General features: G+C 44.9%; 1 protein-coding gene across 12 annotated transcripts in view; it reads left to right on the top strand.

Moving 5' to 3' along the window:
- CALCOCO2 (calcium binding and coiled-coil domain 2) overlaps nt 1–26,455 on the top strand; it is a 755,339-nt gene that overhangs the window by 497,522 nt on the left and 231,362 nt on the right. The window contains exon 1 of one of the 12 annotated variants that reach the window (XM_068263859.1): nt 25,181–25,220. The exons of the other annotated variants lie outside the window; for them this stretch is intronic. The gene's annotated coding sequence lies outside the window, so the exon portion shown is untranslated. Of the gene's footprint in view, nt 1–25,180; nt 25,221–26,455 lie in introns of those variants that run through there. 12 annotated transcript variants of the gene reach the window in all.

Raw genomic sequence — 26,455 nt, 5'->3', positions numbered from 1 at the left:
CACCAGCCAACCAGCCCAGAATCACTATCAAAAAGGCCACAGCATCACCACCAGTCAGGCCAGCATTTACTTCAACCAGCCAAGAACAGCCCAGCATCACTGCCAGCCAACCCAACCACAACATCGGTCACAGCATCACCGCCAGCCAGGCCACAGCATCACTGCCAGGCCTTTCAGCTCACACATCATCCCCAATCCAGCCAAAAACAGTATTGCCAGGTACAGCAGCCAGTAGAGGAGAATTCAGAAGCCAGGTGAGAGGTGTCTACCATATTAAGGGGGCATTCTGCCTATTTATGTGAAATGCTGTCTATTTATGTGCCTCATGACTGCTGAATTTGTCTTGTTGGGGGCCTCATGATTGCTGAATTTGTCTTGTTGAAGGCCTCAAGATTGCTGAATTTGTCTTGTTGGGTGCCTCACGATTTGTTGGGGGCCTCATGATTGCTGAATTTGTCTTGTTGGGGGCCTCACGCTTGCTGACTTTGTCTTGTTGGGGGCCTCATGATTGCTGAATTTGTCTTGTTGGGGGCCTCATGATTTCTGAATTTGTCTTGATAGGGGCCTCATGATTGCTGAATTTGTCTTGTTGAGGGTCACATGATTGCTAACTGCGAGACTATGGAAAAAAAATGAATCATCATCATATGAGACAATAGCATTAAACCTACTTTTTTAGCTTTTTAAAACAGAAAATAAAACTGGGAGGTTCTAAAAAAATAAATATATTTTTTCAGGAGTAGGATGGATGAAATTGTTTATCTTTTCAGTTTTTCAACTTGGATTTTCCATAATGTTCATGTATGTGCTAAAACGTTTGTATATTATTTAGTTTAAATTGCTGTTGCCACTTTGCGATAGATAAGTGACTTGTGGGTTGCAGTTTGGGCCTCCAAAAAGTTCACCACCACTGTCCTAATCTAATGTACGATTGGCCCCACCCATGGCCACGCCCACTCACTGCGGGACCACACCCATTTTTTTGCCGCGGCACACTGCACATAGCCCCCACCTAGTGCCCCCAGGTGCCACTGATCTCCAAGGACCCTAGAAACGCCCCTGTTTACAGCCCAGTTCAGGGGAACCTTAACTACCCTGTGTCTAACCTTAAAATCCCCCCCCCCCCCCGCCACCCCGCCTAGTCTACTCTTAACCCACTAAACTATAGTAAAAGCCATGATTAGCAGCAATGAATGGAAATTATGGCGCCCAATAAATGCATGTTTATCAGGTGCCATAATTACCGTTCATTACTGCTTTTACTTTTGCTGCCTATAGCAGCACCATTTTCAGCGCTGCTGCTCCTGTTCCATTTTTATCTGATCCGCATTCCCTCCGCTCATCACAAAAATGTGACTTTCAGCTGATGTCAAATTTTCAGACAGGAAGATGCAGGCTTGTTTGAGGGCTCGTTTCCACTATCGCGAATCTGCATGCGTCCAACGCATGCAGATTCGCACATGTAATGCAAGTGGATGGGCCTGTTTCCACTGTAGCGTTGTTGAGGTGCGTTTTTTTCAGTGGTAAAAAAACGCACAAAAGAGCCAACGAATTCGCCTGCGAGTGGAATGCATGCGAATCGCCGCTAATGTATTTAATAGTAAAAACGCATGCGTTTGTTACATGCGTTTTTACCCGCGATTTCGCGTGCGATTTCGCACCTTTTTCAATTTTATTTTGCCCTGGCAGTGTCATGGTTAATTTCGCATGGCACCCTGCCATGCGAAATCGCACGCGAAATCGCGGGTAAAAACGCATGCGGAAACGCATCCGCATCCGTTTTTACAAGCGTCGGAATGCCGGCGAAATCGCGTCGCAACAGTGGAAACAAGCCCTCAATGTTCTCTCCTATATTCCTTCATTCCCTCCACTTCTCTGCACACGCTTTTGATGAAAGTCGGACACTACAGTATCGACTTTTTTAACATTAACCTCCTTGCCGGTTATCCCGAGCTCAGCTCGGGGTAACCTGCGCAGGAGGATTTCTCAGCCCCCGCTGGGCCGATTTTCACAATTTTTTTTTATTGCACGCAGCTAGCTCTTTGCTAGCTGCGTGCATATGTCGATCGCTGCCACTCACCACCGATTTGCCGCTACCCGCCGCGCCGCCCCCTCCAGACCCCTTACGCAGCCTTACCAATCAGTGGCAGGCAGCGCTGAGAGGTGAACCGGGATTCCCTCAGACGTCCCGATGTCCATGACGTCGGTGACGTCATCCCGCCCCATCGCCATGGCGACGGGGGAAGCCGAGCAGGAAATCCCATTCTGAACGGGATTTCCTGCTTGCAGAGAGTTCCGGCGGCGATCAGTATAGGTAGGGGGATACCGCATGTCAGTGGCTATCATGTAGCTAGCGCTAGGCTAGCTACATGAATTAAAAAAAATAAAAAAAAGTGCTGCGCCGCACCCTTGCCGACACAATTGGAACGGCAAGGGGGTTAATTAAAGGGGGTCTGAAGTTAATAAAAAACAAACAAACAGATACTTACCTAAGGAAAGGGATGGCTCTGGGTCCTATAGAGCCTTCCGATTCCTTTTACGGATCCTGCATTTCACCGCTGGCGCTACAAGAGGCTTCGTCAGTCTTCAGGAGCCCGAGTGCTCCCGAAGAGGGGCTGCTGCGTACTGTGCGAGCACGCATTTTTGCGCTGTTGCACATGTGCAGTACGGAGCCACCGGTCTTCAGGAGAACTCGGGCTTCTGAAGACTTCTGAAGCCTTCTGCAGCAGGAGATTTGAATGGGGGAGCCAGCGCTGGAACGAGTGGACTGTGAGAGAAGCGGGAAGGCTCTGTACCATAGTTCCCCAACCCTGTCCTCAAGGCCCACCAACAGTACATGTTTTGCAGGAGACCACAAACATTCAGGCTAGGTGCACACACAGAAACGCTAGCGTTACGGAGAACTCTGCGTTTTGCCGCTAATGGAAGTCTATGGACCGCATGAAAAAACGCATGTGCGCTTTCTAAGCGCTTTGTATATGTGACCTGCAAACATATTAAAATGCACGCAAAACACTTAAAAAATGCAACTGTAAAAAACTGTAAAAAAAAAGCTAATGCAAACGCACCAAAATGCAGCGAAAGCGCAGCAAAAACGCACACAAAAAACCCCGCACATGACTTAAAACACAGCCTGGGCCGCTGCACACCGGAGTGGTTCTGGATCGTTTTTTAAAACGCTTGCAGGGTAGAAACCGCTTGGCTAATGAAAGTGAATGGGATGGTGCAAACCAGAGCGGCTGTTTTTTTCCAGAAACGCAAACTCCTGGGCTGCAGCATTTTTTGGATTTCTGAGGCGTTTCTGCCTCAATGTTAAAGTATAGGAAAGTGGAAAACCACTCTGAAAAACGCTAGATCAGAATGGATTTCCAGGCGTTTTTGTTACAGAAGCTGTTCAGTAAGACCTAGTGCACACCGGAGCGTTTCCGCTGCGGTTTGCGATCTGCTTGCAGGTGCGGATCCGCTAGGGTAATGTATTTCAATGGGCTGGTGCACACCAGAGCGGGAGGCGTTTTGCAGAAACGCATACTCCCGGGCTGCTGCAGATTTTGGATTGCGGATGCGTTTCTGCCTCAATGTTAAGTATAGGAAAAACGCAAACCGCTCTGAAAAACGGCACTTCAGAGCGGTTTGCCAGGCGTTTTTTGTTACAGTAGTTGTTCAGTAACAGCTTTACTGTAACAATATCTGAAATCTACTACACCAAAACCGCTACACAAAACCGCAAAATGCTAGCTGAAACGCTACAGAAAAAGAAGAAAAAGCGTTTCAAAATCTGCTAGCATTTTGCGGATCTGCTAGCGGTTTTTGGTGTGCACCAGGCCTAACAGCTTACTGTAACAATATTTGTAATCTGCTACATAAAAACGCTCCCAAAAACGCTAGGCAAGTTTAGAAAACCTCTATAAACATGCCTAGAATTGCTCTGAAATCAGCTTCAAAAACCTCTAGCGTTTTGCAGATCTGCTAGAGGTTTTTGGTGTGCACTGGGCCCCTTTCATGTAATGTTATGTGTGCACCTACCCTCACAGGTGGGGTAATTAGTTTCTCAGCAGAGTTGATTAACTACCTCTGTGGACCTCCACAAAACATGCACTGTTGGTGGGCCCTGAGGACAGAGTTGGGGAACACTGCTTTATATAACCCAGAGCCTTCCTTCTGCTTAGGTAATTATCTGTTTTTTGTTTTAATTTATTTAACTTCAGACTCACTTTCGACTGGTGCACACCAGAGCAGTTCTGGAGCGTTTTTTAAAGTGCTTGCAAGGGGGAAACCGCTTAGCTAATGAAAGTGAATGGGATGGTGCACACCAGAGCGGTTTGTTTTTTCCACAAATGCAAACTCGGGGGCTGCAGCATTTTTTAGATTTCTGAGGCATTTCTGCCTCAATGTTAAAGTATAGGAAAGTGGAAAACAGCTCTGAAAAATGCTACATCAGAGCGATTTTCCAGGCGTTTTTGTTACAGAAGCTGTTCAGTAACAGCTTTACAGTAACAATATTTGAAATCTGCTACACAAAAACGCTCAAAAACCGCTAGGCATGTTTAGAAAACCTCTCTAAACATGCCTAGAATCGCTCTGAAATCTGCTTCCAAAACCTCTAGCGTTTTGCGGATCTGCTAGAGGTTTTTGGTGTGTACTGGGCCTTTAACTACTTGAGGATCATAGACTCAGGGCCCATTCTCACTTGCATTTGCAAAACACCGGCGAAATGGTGCAGGCGACGCGTTTGCGTTTTTGGGCGATTTTGCGGCCATTAGCGCAAATCACCCATGCAAGAACGGGCCCATAGACTTTTATTACTCTAGCGCTTTTAAAAAGCGGTAGCGTTTTAGTGTTTTGCCGAATTCGTGGCAAAACGCTCTAGTGTGAATGGGCCCTAAAAGTGGGTACCCACATCAGATAAAAGTCTTTGGAAAATGAAAGATCACAGACCAGTTTTATCCCCTTCCATGTAGTATAAGAGCCATACTCTACACAGTCTGTTCTATCGAGCTGAACTCCCCATCAGATAAAACTCTTTGCAAGATGCTGCACACAAAGATGCTGTACATATGCAAAAGATCAGTATCTGCAAAAGATCTGTTCCTGCAAAAAAATCAGTTTCTGCAAAATGCATAGTCTATGATATCTGCAGATCTCATACACACCTTGTTTAACGGATATTTATCTGCAGATCAGATCCACCAGGATGGATCTTCGGATCTGCAGATGATTGTCTGATCTCAGGGCCGGGACAAGGTACCCCAGCAACAGAGGCAGAGATTGCGAAATGCGCCCCCCCCCCCCCCAACCCGACCATTGCCACTCAGATTTACATAACACTTATCCCATCCATAAACATATATGAATCCTACCAACCTAACTCACACACACTAATCATTTTGCATTATTACAGTGTATACAGGATAAATACATATACACATACGCCGATAGATCAATCAATATGCTACCATATCATATTGCATACCGACCTTGCACTCCCTGCATCATAACGGCCATAGACCTTGCAATATTTATTGAATACATCCACGCTATTAGATGAGCAGGCATTCTATCCTAGCCCCTCACACACAATGCACACACACACACACACACACACACAGTACACACAAATAGATACAGTACACACACATATAATAATAATAATCTGAACATTTATATAGCGCTTTTCTTCTGTCGGACTCAAAGCGCACATACATAGAGTGACCAGACGTCCCGGATCGCCCGGGACGCGTCCCGGATTCGGGGTCCGCTGTCCCAGGCTTAATGAGGTCCCGGGAAACGTCCCGCTTTCAGCAGCGGGACGTCCCGGCCTCGGGACTCTGGCCACTCTCTCCTCATGAACTGGCAGCGGCGTTTATAGACGCCGTGCCAGTTCATTGCCCGCAGCCCCGCTCCAGCCTCCTCTTCCGGTGTCTGTTCCGACACAGGCAGCGAGCAGGGCTACGGCAAGATGGCTGCCGAAGCCCTGTACTGGAGACTTTGTGTCTCCAGTACAGGGCTTCGGGCGCCATCTTGCCGTAGCCCTGTCAGCGCGGGAGACAAGAGCAGGAGGAATGTGGTCCCGGGAGCAGCGCTCCAGAGGCCAGAGACTTCTGCCAGGTGAGTAATGCTTTCTTTTCCAGGTGAAATGTTTGCCCGCATTGCGTTTCTTGTCTGGTGAAATGTTTGCCTGCATTACGTTTCTTTTCTGGTGAAATGTTTGCCCGCATTGCGTTTCTTGTCTGTTGAAATGTTTGCCCGCATTATGTTTCTTTTCTGGTGAAATGTTTGCCCGCATTGCGTTTCTTGTCTGGTGAAATGTTTGCCCGAATTGCGTTTCTTGTCTGGTGAAATGTTTACCCGCATTGCGTTTATTTTGTACTGACATGTTTGCCCGCATTGCGTTTATTGTCTGGTGAAATGTTTGCCCGCATTGCGTTTACTTTCTGGTGAAATGTTTGCCCGCATTGCGTTTATTTTGTACTGACATGTTGCCCGCATTGCGTTTATTTTGTACTGACATGTTGCCCGCATTGTGTTTATTTTGTACTGACATGTTGCCCGCATTGCGTTTATTTTGTACTGACATGTTGCCCGCATTGCGGTTATTTTGTGCTGACATGTTGCCTATTGCGTTTATTTTCTGGTGTCCTGGGTAACTGTTACTGCATTCATTATTTAATGGTCATAGATGTCTATGTTTGCTGCTTTGTGGTTATGGTATACTATTAGCATAACACAGTTTCGGCACACCCATGATGCAAAGTCTCGTTTGTCCACATCATGGCGTAAACACTGCTTTCTTATGCCTCGCTGTTACATCATTACGTTAGCTCCGCCCTTACAATGTCATGGCCACGCCCATTTTTGCCGCGCGCCACAGCCCCTTCCCCCAGTCTTCGTCGCTGCGCACTCCTCAGTCCTCCCCACTTTTCGCCCCCCCCGTCCCAGGTTGGACCCACAAAAATCTGGTCACTCTAACATACAGTATACACGCATAGATACAGTACACACACATACACAGTACACACAGTACACACACATACAGTACACTCACATAGATACAGTACACACACACACACACACACACGTAGATACAGTACACACACAGTACACAGAGACATACAGTGTATATGTTACGGCCAGAACCCGAAGTTTGGCCAGAACTAGAAGTGGCCGGCCACTTCGGGTTCTGGCCGGCCAATGCGCGAACTGGCCGCTGCGCTGCGGCCAATGTGAGGAATGAAACAATTCCTGTAAGGTTAATGTGATGTTGCGGCCGCAGCGCAGCGGGTAAATGTATCACATCTTTACTTTATTCAATGGCATTAAGCCGCCCGGCTTTTTCCCTCTGCCTCTCTCTCCTCCCCCCGCCTCTCTCTCCTTCTCTTATGGGCAGCGGGCGGGGGACACGCGTGTCCAGGAGAGTCGTTCGTCGCGGCAGGAGAGCAGAGCGGGGAGGCTGCAGACATTGCTTCTGCCAGCACCCGCTCTGCAAGAACGGCAGGATTCCCCTGCCGCGACGAACGACTCCGGAGGGACACGCGTGTCCCCGCCCGGCTGTGCCCATAAAGAGAAGGAGAGAGAGAGGCGGGGGGAGGAGAGAGAGGCGGGGGGAGGAGAGAGAGGCGGAGGAAAAAGCCGGGCGGCTTAATGCCATTGAATAAAGTAAAGATGTGATACATTTGCCCGCTGCGCTGCGGCCGCAACATAACATTAACCTTACAGGAATTGTTTCATTCCTCACATTGGCCGCAGCGCAGCGGCCAGTTCGCGCATTGGCCGGCCAGAACCCGAAGTGGCCGGCCACTTCTAGTTCTGGCCAAACTTCGGGTTCTGGCCGTAACATATACACACACAGTGCACACACACGTACACACACTACACACACACACAGTACAGATACAGTACACACACACACACACACACACACACACACACACACACACACACACACACACACACACACACACACACACACACACACACACACACACACACACACACACACACACACACACACACACACACACACACACACACACACACACACACACACACACACACACACACACACACACACACTCTGCACACACACACACACACACACACACACACACACACACACACACACACACACACACACACACACACACACACACACACACACACACACACTCTGCACACACTGATACAGTACACACATACACAGTAAATACACACATTTAGACATACAGACTCACACACACTGTACACATACACACTCATTCTCTTTTTCAACCCTCTCCCCCCTTCCTTCCATTTCTGCTTCGTTCCAGCAACCAGGTGACAGCTGGGTCCCTCACCCCCTGCAGACATCCAAAGGCATGGTTTATTGCTGTCTAATTCAGCTATCAGGGTGTCCCTCCCCCATCCAGAACAGCCACAGCTCACACAGCGAGTGTTGCACACAGACAACTCTGCAGGAAGCCGGTGTTGTGTCTGACTACGCTGCCTGTGGATTTGCGCTGCCCTGCATGCGCAGTAGGAGACTGTGCGGCCACATTTCCTATAGAATGATGCTGCTGGAGGTAATCTATAATCTATCTCTTGAGCCAGCGGGTCTCGGGGGCTGCAATTTGGCATAGAGGTCGTTCGGGGGGTCCCCTCCCCTACCCTGACAATTTGGGGAGTGTAAGAGGTGTGGGAGCGGAGATATTTCGTATTTTATCTCCAGCAGCATCATTAACTTCACATTGAGCATGCGTGCTACTCAGTGTGGAAGGGAGCTTCCAGGCAGCGCAATCAGACATTACACCTGCATCACTTCCCTTACATCAGAAGCTGGCTTCCTGCTGTTGCCTAGCAACACTATGCTATAGCCGTGCCTGTCATCACGTTGATGACAGCGCGGCTATTGTGGGGCAGGCAGTGCGCTCTAGGGGGCTGGCACGGAAAATAGGGGACGGGGAATGGTTACTTCACAGGCGGATGGGCGACCAGGAAGAGTGCAAAGCAAAGCGAGGCAGCATGCAGCCAGGAGGAGAGCACACAGGAATGCGCCCTGACGCTGCTCCGCCCCGAGGCTGGAGCCTGCCTAGCCTCTGCCTTGGCCTGGCTCTGTCTGATCTACAGGTGAATGTCTGTTAACCAAGGTGTGTATAAGATCTGCAGATATCATAAACTATGAATGCATTTTGCAGAAACAGATTTTTTTTTGCAGGAACTGATCTTTTGCAGATACTGATCTTTTGCATGTGTACAGCATCTTTGTGTACAGCATCTTGCAAAGATTTTTATCTGATGGGGAGTTCAGCTCAATAGATCAGACTGTGTAGCTCTATAGCTTTAAGGCCTGGAACCCATTGAAAAACGCAAACGCAAAACGCAACCGCTAGCGTTTTGTCTGAGCGGTTTGCAAGCGGATTCATGCACGTTTTGGGTTGTGTTTTGCAACATTGTATTTTTTTCCCCAGCGGTTGCGTAGCGTTTTGCGTTTTGCGTTTTTATCCTGATTGGTCCTGTGAATTATTTTTAATTTTGTTACAGTGTGCTGAACCGCAAAACGCTAGCAAAACCGCTCAGTTTAGGTTTTGCTGAGCGTTTCCGCTAGCGGTTCAATACTTTACATTGAAGCGCTAACGCTCCCAAAATGCTGCATGTCCTGCGTTTGCGTTTCTGAGAAACGCAAACGCTCCTGTGAAAGTTGCCCCATCCATTAACATTAGCCCAGCGTTTTGGCAAACTGCTAGCGTATCGCAGTGCTGCCAAAACGCTGCCAAAAGCGCTCCTGTGGGTTCCAGCCCTAATGGCTTGCTGCAGAGCCATACAACTGAGCACACCAATGAATCCCCTCCCCCTTTTCTGCCCACCAACAGAGCTTTCTGTTGGTGGGCTCTGATTTTATTTTTTAATACATTTGTCATTTTTATATTTATTTTTAGATCCCCCTCCCTCCCCCAGCAACCAATCAAAGCAATCAATATGAGAGCCGATCGCTCCCTGAACCTCCCCAGGGGACAGCCGAGTGACATGGCTGTCCCCAGTACAGCGCTGCCGTAAATCGCAGTGCTGTACAATGTAAATAGACGGTCGTTTTGCCGTCTAACAAACTCCTAAAGGCGATCACCGCTGGGAGACTGATGATGGATCAGAGCTCCATCATGCAAGCGGGGATGCGCGCGCATCGGCACGCTCAATCCCCTGCAAAACCCCGCACCAGGGCTTGATGCCTATTGGCGTTAGGCCACTGCCTAGTGAGGCCATTATCTTCTTCCCTCTCTATTTGCTTTTCTCCCCCCTCTCTTCACTGTCTTTCCCCTTTTCTCCCCTCTGTTGTTCTCTACTTTGCCCCCTCCACTCCCCCATTTTACCCTTACAATTTAATCATCCAGCCTAGGCTTTCCATACATGCAGCAATTTTTATGGTGGCCATACACGGTACAATAAAAACGTTCGATTTTCCCGTTTATTCGATCTAAATGATCGAATTGAATGAAAGTTGAAAATATTTTTTTTTTCGATCAAGAAATTCGAACGATTATCCCGTTTTTTCGGGAAAAATGATCGGACATGCTGGAATTTTTTTTATATTCGATCTAACGGAATAATCGAACTGAAAAGTTGTACCATGTATGGCCACCTTTACTGACAGATTTTTTTTCCCTGTGATCAGATCTGCCAGTTATTAACAAGCCAGATTGATCATAATTTTGATTGATCCATGGCAAAAATGTATCAAAATTACAATCAAACAGTTAATTTTGGTTGATTGGACATGGTGGCGGAGTGGCGGTAGATTAGTGGCTGACAGCATTGCGCTGTATCGAATGGTGCAATGCTGCAGCTGAATAGATTTTTAATAGATTTGATGGTAAAATCTATTGAAATTTTTTGTACAATGTATCCCCCATCTCTGATCAAATTCAGATCAGAGCGAAATTGATCTGTTTGCCACAGTGTATGGCATAGATCTTTCCCATAAATGTATTCCTTTTATCATAATCCTAATCCCTATCCTAACCCAAAATTGACCATTTGTCCAAGTGCTAATTTCCTTTAACCTCCTTCATGTTAGATACGTTTACCTAACTAACTCCTTCCCACTTAAATACCTAACCCTGACCCCCTGATTCCTCATTATGAGGACTGTTCCCCGATGGGGATCGGAATCTGATCCCTTAACACTGCAGGCTGACCTTGTACAGACGTATCTCTAGCCTGTAGGCGTATCTCTAGTGTGTGTGTGTGTGTGTGTGTGTGTGTGTGTGTGTGTGTGTGTGTGTGTGTGTGTGTGTGTGTGTGTGTGTGTGTGTGTGTGTGTGTGTGTGTGTGTGTGTGTGTGTGTGTGTGTGTGTGTGTGTGTGTATAGATTGGAGGGTGAGCAGAGCAGCACGGTAGTGACAGTGAGTGTTGTGAGTGTAGAGAACAAAGCTCCTGGCTGTCGCTCAGCCAAAGCAATCTGCCAGGTGGATCCTGACTCTCCTAGGGCCTACCTCCTTTTCTCCCCCAGTATATGCAAAGCTATGATCAGTAGTGGGGTTTGAGATAGAGCCACACCTTCTCCAGGGCAGGATGTCCAGGAGGGAGAGGAGAGACCACCAGGAAAATCTTTATGGGTATAGCGCACTATTATACCACCAGGTAAAGCTATATAGGATTGGGGATAATGCTAGACCACCAGGGAATACCTTTAAAAATATTGGGGTACCGCCAGGGAGAGTTATATGGGGATTCCACAAAAACACCAGGGAATATTGTGATGGGGTGGGGGGAACCACTTCACCGCAAGGGAAAGCTATATGGGGATTGGAGGGGGGGGGGGGGCCTTAGACCATCAAGGAATACTATAAGGGGGGAGAGGGGATCACTGGATCACCAGGGAATACTGTGAGGGGGGCACTAGACCACCAGGGAATACTGTAAGGCGGAGGAGAGACCACTCGACCACCTGGGAATACTGTAGGGGGCACTAAACCACCAGGGAATACTATAAGGAGGAAGGGGGACTGGTAAAGCACCAGGGAAAACTATAAGGAGTAAGGAGCACAGCATAGGGATCGCTATCAAGCTGGGCTGCAGACCAATGGGCATTTAAGGGGATACTCTCCCTACTTATGTATGGTGGTGTATTCTGCAGGAAACACTGCTATTTTTTGTTTTGTTCAAAAAGCTTTTTTTCAGTGGATTGGGATTTGGGGTGAGGGGCAGGGATGAGCAGAAACTCCACCAGTGCGAATTTACGCTTCGTAGTTCGCATCTACGCATCGTAGTTCGTAGGTGAAGTTTCAAAGCTACGCTTACGAATTTACGCGTAGCGAAGTACTGTTACGCGTAGCTTATGCCCACTATGAGTAGTTAACATGTGTAATGCGTAGTGAACTACGGATGCGTTACGCGCGTCTAATTTTCCGCATGCATGCATTGTATGCGTACAAATTTACGCATTGAAAAGGGGAATGTACGCATAGAAGAATGCACAGTATAAGCAGTTAAAGAGTAATTAATACGTAAAATTTTCTGCATCCTGGCATAAGCCTCCACATACACTACGTTTCGCACTACGCGTAATTGCGTATTTTAACGCGTAGTCTACAAAATGCATACGAAGCTAATATTTGATTTCGAAGCCGTGGTTTGGCGAAGCGTAATTGCGTAAAACTATGTGTAGTTCCAGCGTAGCGAAATTGGCTGACTACGACCATCCCTGGTGAGGGGCCCAGTAGGTTTTCCAAGTAAGGAGCCCAGAAATTTCTGGTGTCGGCTCTGGGTGCATTTATGGGCCCTCTAAAACCTTGGACCTTGGGTGCCCTTTTCCTCAATTACTGCTCTAATTATTAGCAGTGGCGCCTCCAGCTTCAAATTTTTTTTTGGGGGGGGGGGGGGGGGGGGCGGGGCACAAAGACTAGTGGGGCCCATTTGGGTGATCAAAATTGATGTTTGTATGGCGAGCTTTAGATATATTTTGCCTACACAGATTATAAAATCAGGGCTAACAGCAATGATAGGAATCAAATGTAAACATCACAAACGGAGACTTTTGGGCAGAGCAGATTGTCCAAATGATGGTGCTACTACTGAAGAAAAGTTACCTACAGATGTATTTGGCTAGTTTGTTGGCATGCTTTTATCCTTACTTGCTAGCAAGCTGCTTCTCTGTGGACAGATGACAGACAAATCATTCCAGCCCCCAGCCTGTGTCTCAGGACTCTACAAGCAAGGGGAGGGGGAAGAGGCAGGAGAGAGAGAAATACTGTGTATATAATTCCTTATCTTAGTAGCTAAGCATTGCTGGAAACAAGAGCTTGTATTTTCCCCGACAGGAAGTTTTGAATCAGGATTATTATTCTGATTCAAAACTTCCTGTCTTCAGACTCTAGTTCTGTTGATTGACAATGTTAGAACATACAGTCAGAAAGTGGTAGAGAGAATTTTTTTTTTACAAATATAAGTGTCATCCAGATATCCTAGATCACTGTACACTGCTGGAGACTGGAAACCATTAACTATTTGCAACTGAGCAGGGGGGCTTTAACTTTAAGGGGGGCACAGTGATTGCCAGTGTAGCACTGCCCATGATTATTAGAAAAATTGGCTTAAAATAAAGGCAAATTCCCTGTTCCCCATTTGATCTTCAGAAGGAATACACTGCAGATGGAGGACATCTTCTTCTACATGCCTTCTGAGGATGCCGGAAGCTCTGCAAAACATGTAAAGGCGGTGTGCTCCTATGAGACGCTGTCCCCCCACTCCGAAGCCCTGCTTGCTGCTGCATGCACATACCATCCGGATACACGATTTGCTGGAGTTCAGATACCACACTGTACATGATTACCCTGACTTTTATTATCAGATGTTGTACTGATGTTGGATCATGACCCAGCCTGGTGACTAGTAGTGGGGAACTGTTCATGTCCAGGTATCACACAGACTGTCAGCTTACGCTGTAGTGGATAGTAGCCGACTTGGTTCACACCGGCAGATGAACTTTGGGTTTTACATTGGCAGATCTCTCTTGCTGATTGCCTAGATGTGTGTTACACACAGCGGTTCTGTCTCAAGCTCCAGATAATGTGGCGTTGCCATGGAGTGGTGAGATACTGCATATATACTATCCTAAAGCTCAAGTGATATTGCACTACAGCAGATTGCTGAAGACTACCCTGCTTGCTGTGGGACTAACATTCATGGCTTACTAACTTATTGCTGTGCATATTGCAATTGCAATTACACAGTTTCTGTGTGAACCCAAATCTGCTGCCCCAAAGTACCAGGACTCACTGGCCAGTTGTGTGTATGTGCAGTGGTGGTTTGTGTGTGTGTGTGTGTGTGTGTGGGGGGGGGGGGGGGGGGATCTCATGCTGCTTTTAATTTTATATGTCCAGTTTATCTATTTGATAAATTAAATTTGATTAATCTCGATATAATATGTCTTAATTTAAGATATTATATAATATGTCTTTTGTGTAATTTTTCTACATTGCATTCCTCCACATTGCATTATAAACCTACACATTCCATTCTATCCCATTTGCCCACATAATACTACAGGCCCCAAGTTACTTTTAACCCCTGCACATTACACTGAAACCCCACCCATTATATGACAGCCCTCAAATTACATTTAATCTCTCCAGTCTCCACATTAAATTGCAACCTCCACATATTATGCTACATTCCCCTAAATTGCAGTACAGATTTTACATTTAAAGGGGCACTATGGCGAAAAACTGTAAAATTTAAAATATATGCAAACATAGACAAATAAGAAGTACATTTTTTCCAGAGTAAAATGAGCCATAAATTACTTTTCTCCTATGTTGCTGTCACTTACAGAAGGTATTAGAAATCTGTTCACAAACTCCTATATCTTCAAATCCCACCACCATACCAATTGTGAGCGCACTCACCGGATCATACAAAATGATAATATGCGTGTTGTCAAACAAATGTATGTCCCTCTGGTCACAACTGGGCTCTTCTCTGTAACAACTTAATATCCTCATTAGCATAGCATGAAATATATAAAAACGCTCCATATAGCATAATCAAGTTTTCATATAAAATTTATTCTGCATAAAATCAATTCAAAATACACTCACGTGTACACCATGTATGTCTACGACAGGCATACAGGTAAGCGTAATCAAGTTTAAGATAAAATTTATTCTGCATAAAATCAATTCAAAATACACTCACGTGTACACCGTGTATGTCTATGACAGGCATAAATGTAAGCGCAGGGTACCACCACACCAATTGTGAGTGCACTCACCGCCTTAATGGATCATACAAAATGATCATATGAATGTTGTCATACAAACGTATGCCCCTCTGGTCACAACTGGGCTCTTCTCTGTAACATCTTCATATCCTCATTGGCATAGCAAATATATAAAAACGCTCCACATAGCGTAATCAAGTTTCAGATAAAATTTATTCTGCATAAAATCAATTCAAAATACACTCACGTGTACACCGTGTATGTCTATGACAGGCATAAATGTAAGCGCAGGGTAGGAAAGATAGCAGAGCGTGACCGGCTGTTCACTCCACGTAGCACCGCAGTCCAGGTTATATCCGCGCACTTCCGCACTCCCTCACCTGCTCTGTAGCTCCTCCCCAACCGGTTTCGTCCACGTGACTTTCTCAAGGGGTTCGAAGGTCACGGGCTACAACGCTTCCTTTTATCACTCTTGCGTACTGCGCCTGCTGTCTCTCTGCGCCTGCGCCTGCCCGTTTAACATTGCTCATCATAAAATAAACATTTTAATACAAAAACAAGATCTAAAAGACTTTAAAATAATACTGCTTCTACTCATATGTTACTTTTCCGTTTGTTTGACATACTATTTCAAGTTTGTGAACTCCCATCCATACCTGCATTTATACCACACACACACTTAAAGGGGAACTCTTGCTAATCCCATTAGTTGTTAGCTATGAAACAATTTATATTATATTCCATATTTAAACCTTCTGGTGACATGGTTCTCAATAATAATATCCATTTAGTTTCTCGCTTGAGCAGTTCTCTCATGCTATGCTAATGAGGATATAGAGATGTTACAGAGAAGAGCCCAGTTGTGACCAGAGGGGCATATGTTTGTTTGACAACACGCATATGATCATTTGTATGATCCATTAAGCCGGTGAGTGTGCTTACAATTGGTGTGGTGTGGCATGTGAAGATACATGTGAACAAATTGGAAGATTGTTTGCGCTGATCAATAGAGACATTTCTGTTACTTTTGGAGATTGATATTGAGCATCAATTTAGATCGGCAGCATCCATTGAATTGGATTGTAGTGTGTGTGGGACTGCGCACAGAGATTTTTTTTGTTTTATTGTTTTGTTTTGTTTTATTGTTTTATTGTTTTGTTTTATTTCTATGAACTTTTTTGCTCTGTGATTCTGTGCTGCAATGGAAGTATTTGATTATTTAGACAATAGAAGTTTCAACTTGAATTTGATCTTTGATGAAACTTTGAAGGAAACCTGTCATGATTTGGAAACGAGTTTTAAGAATTTAAGCCATATATCTGAAAAGAAAATATATGCCTGGTGGGTGTAACGATCGGTGTAACACAGAGAGGGTCTGATTACCGGTGATCTGCAGTATCACCGAGAATACAGATATATACCTGGTTATTGATGATCTGCAGTATCACCGAGAATACAGATATATACCTGGTTATTGATGATCTGCAGTATCACCGATAATCAGATATATCTCTAACCTCTGGACACCTGGGTAATAATAGTGTTTGGTGCAACAGAAATACTTTGAGGACTGCACCTGAGGAGCAGGTGCACAGCAGTAAGGAGTACTGCACAGTAACACGTTCCTTCCACAAGCCTGAGACTCTCCCGAGGAAGAGGTCAGGCTAGGAGTTGGAAGGACAGAGTGTGAGTGACACCAAGGAAGGGTGTCACCCAAAGGTCTGTGAGCTATCTCTTGACTGAGGAGATAACTCTCGAGGTCGGGCAAGCCGGGTCGGCAACAGACAGACAGATCAGGGACAGAGACAAGAGACAGATGTGGAATCCTAAGACAAGCAGAGTTCGGCAACAGAGTATCAGATATAGCGAAGTACCTAATCAGAGATCAGAAGAGTAGTCAGGAAAGCAGAAGGTCATAACAAATAATCAACAATGCCTAGTCTTGGGTGTGAGCTCCTTGATCATCAACACCCTGGAACTGGTCTGAGTAACTAGATGGTAAAGCTAATTCCTAGACTGAGGTGTGAGGTCCCTGGTCATCAACACCTAGGAACTGGTCTAAATAATAACACAGATAATATACAGTTTTCCCTAGACTGAGGTGTGAGGTCCTTGATCATCAACACCTAGGAACTGGTCTAGATAATAACACAGATACTGACAAGGTCTGAGTGCTACCACGTAGTGATCGCAACGCCAGACACCAGAGAAATGACCAGCACCCAGTATATATACCCACGCGCTCTCCAGCGCCTCCCCTAAGTGCTGGACCAATGAAAACTGATGGAATTGTCAGCTGATCGGCTGGATCAGCTGACACCCTTCTGACTGCCATAAAGGCTCTGCCTCTCAACGCGCGCGTCCTTCTGAACCTGTGTGGACTATTGGTCCCAGCCACACCAGACATGTGTTGTAATGCATCTGTAGGTTTGAACACGGGGCCAGCCGCACCGCTGTCAGAGCATGCGGCGGTTTCCCCGCGTTCAGCCATACTGCTAGTGGTAAGCCCATGCGTGCAAACCTGAATCCGCCGCCTTGTTCACTGGGCATGCGGCGGTTTCTCTGCGCTCCGTCAGGCTAGTGGCTGCAGGCCCATGCGCGCCAGCTGCCATGTTGAACGCGGAATCAGCCGCCTTACTCTGAGTACTCGCGGTGGTTTTTCCGCGTTTTTTCTCACAGTGGGACGTCGTGTGTATGAAGAGATATGAATCCAAGGGGATCATACCACAAAGTCTCAGAAGGGAAATCTCACCCAATGAGGGGGAGAGAAATGAAAAAGATGACAAATGGTTTGTATTTTTTTTAACAAAAAGGGCATTGAATTGATCCGTTTTTTGTTAATTCGTAAGAGGAGGAAATTGAGAAAGACTAATGAGGATTTGGAAAGAGTCAGAGGATCTATGGATGGTCTAAAGACTCATGTTAATTATTCTGATATGTCAAAGGATTTACAGGGATATCTGAGAAAATTAGATGATGATGTCAAAAAGAAAAAACAACAAAAGTTTATTAGAGATCTCACTGATTATGACAATAAGAATGTATTTAAATGGCAAAACACCCAAAAAGGTGATATTATAGAGGAGTCGATGGCAGTAGGAGGCAATAGTAACAGAGTCAAGAATGGGGAGATTAACAGTGGGAACGGGGTGGGGCCAAGGGAAGGGGGGCCAAGGTACCACCAGCGAAGCCTCAGGGACAAGAAAATGGTGGCCAAGGTTTGGGTGCTCGTCCAAAACAGGTATATAACAGAGGGGGGGCACCATTCAAACAACTGCAGTACCCACACAGGGAGTATGGCAGACCCCGTACACCTAGATGGGATAAGAAAGGAGATAAACAGGGTGTGGGTAAAGCCATATTATCGGGCCTCTCCCAGAACAGGATGGGAAAAGGAGGGGTGGAAACAAGTACAGTATATAAAATTTGGGGGGGCCCCTGAGAAACAGAGGGTGGAAACCCAAGTTTCATATCCCGACCAGCAACAGGTTTACACCTTTAGAATGAGCAATTACAGAAATACAGAAGGACTTTGAGGGTGCGTTTCCACTAGTGCGGTGGGAAATCGCCGCGGATTCTCCGCGGACGAATTCGCATGCAGGAGTGAAATCGCATGCGGTTGTATGCGAATTTTACCGCAAATTCGCATACGATTTCGCATGGATGACGCTGTGTGCGAATTTAACCATGTCAGTGCCTGTGTGCTTTTTCATTGATTCCATGCGAAATCGTATGCGAATTCGCATGAAAATTTGCATGAAAAAACACCATGCGAATTCCCTATTAAATACATTGTATGCGAATCGCATGTGTGTGTGCAGTGTCCGAATTCGGATGGCTCTGCTGAGCAGATTTTTCAAGTGGACACAGGCTCATTCACTTTTATTGGTTATGCGAATTTGCATGCGGGGAACGCATGCGAATTCGCGTGAGTGGAAACGCACCCTAAAGGACAAGAATTACTGGAGAAGGGGGCACCAGTAAAGGCTGCCATTTTCCGGTGAATTACAAAGATCTATACAGGGTGGCCAACAAACAAACCCTAAAAATGGAACATATTATCACCCTCAAACGAACAGCAGACGATTTAGAGGAGAGCGAGGGGAAAGAAGAAGGAAAAAACAAGAACATGAGAGAAGTATAGGAGAAGGCATATATCATTTGAGCTCTGTACAACTCACCCCACATGAGATCAAATTATTAGATTTGGGTTTAAAGTGTGCACCTCCAAAAGAGTGTAATAAGGTGGATACGATGATTGGCTTCAAATGCTTCATTAGGAAATTGAATATTAAAAAATTCTTTTGTAATCAAGATGTAACCAATAATGTGGAAGAACAGAATGTGGATTTGATTGTGCATTCAAGATTGTCCAATAAGTCGTTGTTCAATTCTAATTTACAGAATAATGGATGTGTGGAGGTGTTTGAAAAGCTAGTGATGGATGATTTGAGAGATCGCAGAGTAAAAAAAGCCCGTAAACCTAAATCTGTGGAAATGGCTCTTAAATCTATGTCCAAGAGGGGTGATATTGTGTGGAAACCAGCAGATAAAGGGGGGGGGGGGGGGGGGGGAATGGGGAGAAAAAGTCCCTGCGTCTTATACGGCAAAGGCAGGGAATCCCCAACTTGCGAACGCCCGCCGATATGAACCGTCGACCCTCCGCCATTGGCGATTCCCTGCCTGTTTGTGCGCTCACTGTGCCTGTCTCCCCTGCATGCTTAAGTTCTCCCCCTCTAATTTCCTCCTGCCCCCTCCATGTGTGCGTCTCCCCCGGTCCCCCCCCCCCCCCGTGTGTCTCCGATATGTCCAATGTACATCCTTTCCCCCCACCCCTCCGGGGCTGCAGCAGCTTACCTGATACATGCCGCCGCGAAGACTGCAGACATGTGTTTCCTCTACTGCGCAGCTACTGATGACACAATCAGTAAAAGTTGCGCAGTAGAGGAAACACATGGAGTAGCCGGGTGTCTGCAGTCTTCGCGGCGGCATGTATCAGGTAAGCCGCTGCAGCTGTAGACCCGGTGTGTGGGGGGGGGGGGGGTAGGATGTACATCGGACATATCAGAGACACGCGCAGGGGGGGAGGACCGGGGGAGACGCACACATGGAGGGGCAGGAGGAAATTAGAGGGGGAGAACTTAAGCACGCAGGGGAGCCAGGCACAGGACACATGGGAAAACAGGACTGATGGGGAGAGGGACACATGGGGAGACTGACACAGGAGGACACATGGGGAGAAGGGGCAGTCAGGACACATGGGGAGACTGACAAAGGAGGACACGTGGGGAGAAGGGGCAGTCAGGACACATGGGGAGACAGGCAGACAAGGTGCACATGGGGAGAAGGGGCACACAGGACACATGGAGCATACAGCAGGACAGATGGGGCACACAGGAGGAGACATGAGGTACACAGGAGCACACAACATGTACAAGACGCTCTTGGAATATGGACACACCAGGTTTAGTATTTTTTTCCCCTGGTTTTTGCCCTCTAAATTTGGGTGCGTCTTATATTATGGAGCGTCTTATATGGCGGAAAATACGGTATATTGATTTTTATCTGCAGCTTCTAGTGAGGAATACACCTTGTTTTTTAAAGGATACGGGTCATATTTTGAATATCTTGGAGACTTTGACAGTAACGGAACAAACATTTTTAGTGACAGTAGATATTGCTTCGTTGTACACTGTCATAGGACATAAAGATGGGATGAGAGCTATCCATTCAGCATTATTGGAAGATGGTATGTTAGAACCTGAACAGGTAGATCTTTTGCAAAGATGCATATGGTTCGCATTAGAACATAATCTTTTCTGGTTTGAATATAATTTTTATTTGCGATGCAAAGGCGTTGTGATGGGGGCAAAATTCGCACCCAGTCTGGGAAATATTTTTATGTCTGAATGGGAAAAAAATACCATCTTGGGGGATTAGGTGGCCTAAATTGAAGTGTTGGAAAAGGTTTATAGATGACGCATTTTTCCTGTGGGAGGGGAGTGAGGTCTCCTTAAATAGATTTATTGATACTATTAACGATAATTCTATTAATTTAAGTTTTACATGTCAATACAGTTCCAGAGATGTTGATTTTTTTTGGATGTAACGGTTTATAAAAATGGTACATCATTGAATACCAGAACTTTTTTCAAAAAGACTGATAGAAATAGTTTTATTCCGGTATCGAGTTGTCACTATGACCCCTGGATAAAAAATATCCCTAAGAATCAATATTGCAGAATTAGAAGGAATGCCACCTGAGACATAGATTGTTTGGAGCAGAGTGAAATACTGATGGGAAGATTTGAAGAAAAGGGTTACGATGAAGATTGTTTGGAAGAAAAGAAACAGGAGGTATTGCAGATAGATATAAGGCAATTATTGGGAAGGGGAAAAAAGACAAAAGAGGATAAAATTTTTTTGCCCCATGATTACCCAATTTAATGTACAGCATCAGGATATAAAGCACATTCTGGATAAACACTGGGGGATTTTGAGAATGGATAAAATCTTGGAATCTAGATTGCCAGAAAAAACAGAAATGATATTCAGAAAGGCCCCTAGTTTAGAAATACACTAAAAGTGTTATAAATGAACCAGAGAGAAATAAATGGGACAGAAGAGATTTGCAAAATGCCTAGATTGTTTTGGGTGTAGAAACACCAGAAGCTCTCGTACTACAGGCGATATTTTTAAAATAAAAACTCCATGTAATTGTAACACAGATCATGTAATTTATTTACCGGAGTGCCCTTGTGGGCTGCCTTCAATATATTGGGCGGACTACAAGATGTTTTAAGCAACGATTGTACGAGCATGTGTATAAAATCCAGAGAGGTCATAGAGATCATAATGTACCTTTTACACTTTTTAGAATCGCATGGAAAGGATTGTTCCAGTTTAAAATATTGCATAATAGAAAGTGTGAGTAATCACTGGAGAGGAATTGATAGAGAGAGAGAACTATCAAGCGAGAAACTAAATGGATATTATTATTGAGAACCATGTTACCAGAAGGTTTAAATATGAAATATAATATAAATTGTTTCATAGCTAACAACTAATGGGATTAATTTATACGTAAATAGATACCTGCGCCTTTTGGATATATCAGCAGCTGTATGGACCAGGCAAATCCTCCTCTACCCACAGTTAATAAATATACAATATAAGTCCACAGCGCTAAAAGATAATTTCACCTTTAATTCAAAATGTAAAATACATAAAAATTGATCTCTCGCTACATTAACATAGCACCTTCCCCTTTTAAACATCATAATACCACACATACAAATCACTCATTCAGAGTAAGTACAGTGAGTAATCACGTAAAAAATGAAAAAAAGGGATCCCAGTACAAGACCAAAAAACGTCCATATATTATATGCACAAAGTCACCATATAAAAATATATTATTTGAGGCAATTAATACGTCCGTATCCGGAAATCAAAACTGGATGTTACTACTACATGTCACTGTTGCACATACTTCTGCGTTCCTCTATATATATACTGTACCCTCCTCGTAGGCATCAGTCTTCCTCCAGAGCCGTCACCTCAATCTGCCGCTCGTATTTGGCCAATTAAACGAGCGCAGAGAGGGTATCAGACAAGATGTAATGCGGGGTCAAAAAGGCATACAGTTCAAACTCACAATTTAACCCTCTAGGGGTCATGGTGTTCATTAGATATATCAGATTCCATGCGTGATAACTTCTTTATGTAGTCTCTGCCCCTCCAGTCTTTCTCTACTTTAACCCTAGAGGGTTAAATTGTGAGTTTGAACTGTATGCCTTTTTAACTTAAATTGACTGTTAATCTAATGGAGAAATTAAGGCTGGTGTAATTAGAAGATATCTATATAATATAATAATCTCCTCCTAGCTCGTTTAATTTTTTTACTCTTTTTTTAATTATTTTTGATCATGAGTGCGCAGCACGTACAAATAAATATACAGAAAGGGTTGCTATAGTAATGAGGGAGGACTCCAGAGGGGGGCGTGAGCGCTCATAAGCTGAGGAAGAAGAGTGATGGACAGCTCTGAAGAAGAGGGGCGTTACCCCTTGAAACGTTAGCGTCCTACGCAACACGCATCAGTGACGTCACTGGAAGCAGCCAAACTCAGCGTGTGAGTGCAAGGTCCTATTCCCAGAGGGTGCGCTTTGCCGAGCAGAAGGACTAGCTCCGCATTACATCTTGTCTGATGCCCTCTCTGCACTCGTTTAATTGGCCAAATACGAGCGGCAGATTGAGGTGACGGCTCTGGAGGAAGACTGATGCCCACGAGGAGGGTACAGTATATATATAGAGGAACGCAGAAGTATGTGCAACAGTGACATGTGCAGTAGTAACATCCAGTTTTGATTTCCGGATACGGACGTATTAATTGCCTCAAATAATATATTTTTATATGGTGACTTTGTGCATATAATATATGGACGTTTTTTGGTCTTGTACTGGGATCCCTTTTATACATTTTTTAACGTGATTACTCACTGTACTTACTCTGAATGAGTGATTTGTATGTGTGGTATTCTGATGTTTAAAGAGGAAGGTGCTATGTTAATGTAGCGAGAGATCAATTTTTATGTATTTTACATTTTGAATTAAGGGTGAAATTATCTTTTAGCGCTGTGGACTTATATTGTAAACGAATGGGATTAGCAAGAGTTCCCCTTAAAGTGTGTGTGTGGTATGAAGGTAGGTATGGATGGGAATTCACAAACTTGAAATAATATGTCAAACAAACAGAAAAGTAACATATGAGTAGAATCAGTATTATTTTAAAGTCTTTTAGATCTTGTTTTTTGTATTAAAATGTTTATTTTATGATGAGCAATGTTAAACGGGCAGGCGCAGGCGCAGAGAGACAGCAGGCGCAGTACGCAAGAGTGATAAAAGGAAGCGTCGTAGCCCGTGACCTTCGAACCCCTTGAGAAAGTCACGTGGACAAAACCGGTTGGGAAGGAGCTACAGAGCGAGAGAGGGAGTGCGGAAGTGCGCGGATGTAACCTGGATGGCAGTGCTACATGGAGTGAACGGCCGGTCACGGTCCGCTATCTTTCCTTTATGCCTGTCATAGACATACATGGTGTACACGTGAGTGTATTTTGAATTCATTTTATGCAGAATAAATTTTATCTGAAACTTGATTACGCTATGTGGAGCGTTTTTATATATTTGCTATGCTAATGAGGATATGAAGATGTTACAGAGAAGAGCCCAGTTGTGACCAGAGGGGCATACGTTTGTATGACAACATGCATATGATCATTTTGTATGATCCATTAAGCTGGTGAGTGCGCTCACAATTGGTGTGGTGGTGGCATTTGGAGATATAGGAGTTTGTAAACAGATTGGAAGATTGTTTGCGCTGATCAATAGAGACATTCCTTACTTTTAGCCAGGATGCCTGGGAAAGCCTCCTCAGTAACAGATGAGGCATCTAATTACATTTATGTTTGCTAAAGAATGTTTCTCCTCTATATGTCAGTGTATATAAGCTGTATTTTTCAGTGTTTGTCAGGAACCAGTCCGACGAAGGCTTTTTATCAGCCGAAAGCTCACTGTTTATCCATCTCTAAGTTAGCCAATAAATGGTATCATCCTGATGCAAAACTCCTTGTTTTTACTTATGGCTAACACGGTACAACACTCTACTGCTTCTGTTACTTTTGGAGATTGATATTGAGCATCAATTTAGATCGGCAGCATCCATTGTATTGTATTGTAGTGTGTGTGGGACTGCGCACGGAGATCTTTTTGTTTTATTAGGCAATAGAAATCTGACAGAAGTGACAGGTTTTGGACTAGTCCATCTCTTCATAGGGGATTCTCAGCAAAGCTTTTATTCTTTATAAAGATAGTCCCTAAAAAGGATTTAAGCAATGATGCTGGCCAGCTTCCTTGCTCGCTACACAGTTTTTTGGCAGTTGGACAGAGCAACTGCCATTCACTAAGTGCTTTTGAAAATAAATCCCTGACAATCCCCCAAAAGCTGTCCTTTCTGTCAGATTTCTACTACCTACAGTAAGTGCCAGCAACATAGGAGAAAAGTAATTTATGGCTCATTTTACTCTGGAAAAAATGTTACTTCTTATTTGTATATGTTTGCACATATTTGCAATAGTGCCCCTTAAATGTAATAACCTACACTGTAACATCCATATTACATGTCCTCCCCTAAACTACACTGCAAACCCCACATTACATTTTCTCTCCCAATTACACTGCAGCCCTGGAAATTATATTTCCTCCTCCATATTAGACTGCAGTTCCTTACACTACATTCTACACACATACTACATAGCAGCTTCCTCGTTTACGTTCTACTTCCATATGACGCAACAGTTCCCCACATAACATTTCATCCTCCACAATAAGTTTACGTTCTTTGCTTTTACACTTTACTGCAGGCATGTACAGGAAGTCACATGACCTAGACATGTGGCTGTTAAAATGTGAGGAAATTCCTTCAGGAACTGCAAATGGACGAGTTCAGACAAGATGAAGGGAGAATCTGAGGGTAGGTTCACAGTGGTCGGTTGCATAGCACACGTTTTATAGTAGTGTATAATATCGTGAACTGCAAAGGAGACTGGACATAGACTTTAATACAAAGCCCGCATGCAGTGAGTTCGAATAACTCGATCAGTTACAATGCAGTACTGTGAACAGAAACCGGGAAAAAAAAGGGCGGCACCATAAGTGCCCATTATAAAATCTGCAATTTGCAGCAAAGAAGGGAAATAATACAGTGCCACAATTTGTATATCATTATGCCTGCGGGCGCCCAAATCTACTTTCTTTGCTGCAAATCGTGGCTTTGGAGCGGCACCTCGTCCACCTGACTTTACATTCTTCGCAATAAATCGCGAATTAGCCGCAACGCTTTTGAGCACCTAAATTTACATTCCGCAAATGGCAGCTTTGGAGCAGGTGGGGTAGGTTAAGGTTAGGAGGGAGGTTAAGTGTTAGGCGCCGAAAGGAAAGGGAGGGGGGGGGGGTTAAGGGTTATATATCAGTAGAAGGAGGCCTCAGGGTTAGGCATCAGTAGAGGGGGGTCTTAGGGTTAGGCATCGGTAGAGGAAGGTTTTAGGGCTAGGCATCGGTAGAGGGAGGTTTTAGGGTGAGGCATTGGTAGAGGGGATCTTAGGGTTAGGCATCGGTGCAGGAAGGTTTTAGTGTTAGGCATCGGTAAAGGGAGGTCTTAGGGTTAGGCATCGGTAGAGGGAGGGTTCTGTGTGAGAGTAGGGTTAGGTTAG

Source organism: Hyperolius riggenbachi, chromosome 12 (genome assembly GCF_040937935.1).
Source record: "Hyperolius riggenbachi isolate aHypRig1 chromosome 12, aHypRig1.pri, whole genome shotgun sequence".
In the NCBI taxonomy this organism is placed as follows: domain Eukaryota; kingdom Metazoa; phylum Chordata; class Amphibia; order Anura; family Hyperoliidae; genus Hyperolius; species Hyperolius riggenbachi.
The sequence above is the reverse complement of the archived record's forward strand: the minus strand, read 5'-3'. Positions and strand labels throughout refer to the sequence as shown.